The sequence below is a fragment of the Cariama cristata genome, unplaced genomic scaffold (assembly GCF_000690535.1).
Source record: "Cariama cristata isolate BGI_N322 unplaced genomic scaffold, ASM69053v1 scaffold12088, whole genome shotgun sequence".
Taxonomy (NCBI): Eukaryota; Metazoa; Chordata; class Aves; order Cariamiformes; family Cariamidae; genus Cariama; species Cariama cristata.
In genome coordinates, this window is record NW_009631741.1 from 79,089 (window position 1) to 79,520 (window position 432).

The 432-nt window shown below is 44.9% G+C and overlaps 1 protein-coding gene across 1 annotated transcript in view; it reads right to left on the bottom strand.

Annotated features, from left to right (window-relative positions):
* The window catches only part of LOC104166235 (E3 ubiquitin-protein ligase LNX-like), a 69,074-nt gene that overhangs the window by 34,538 nt on the left and 34,104 nt on the right, over positions 1-432 (bottom strand).

The window sequence follows — 432 nt, forward strand, 5'->3', positions numbered from 1 at the left end:
CTGCTGAAGATATCTTTGTGGCTGTTGCAGTTCTGTGTCTTCTAGCTCTGCATGCTAGCCAAATATTGTAATCTAATAATACAACATTCCCTCAAACCAGACTGTGGTCTCTAAACTTAATAAAACTGCTGGGATTTTATTTCGTTCTGGTATTGTCTTCTTGCCCCCTCCCTTTCCTTGCCTCTGTAGCTCCATGCACACAAGAAGATAGGGCTGCTCGTTTCTTCAGCCCTTCATCCATTCCTCCAACATGCAGCTGGTGCAACACAAGGTAGGCTATTCATTTTGCCTTCAGAGTCCTCAAATACAAGCTTTGAACTTACTGTTAACGCTTCCGAGTCTGCCTTTAGCTAGGCCATGTATGCAATGTCACAGGGTGGAGGATCAAGGCAAGGTTTCCTGGTGCAAATCGTCCCTGACTGGTTATTTCAG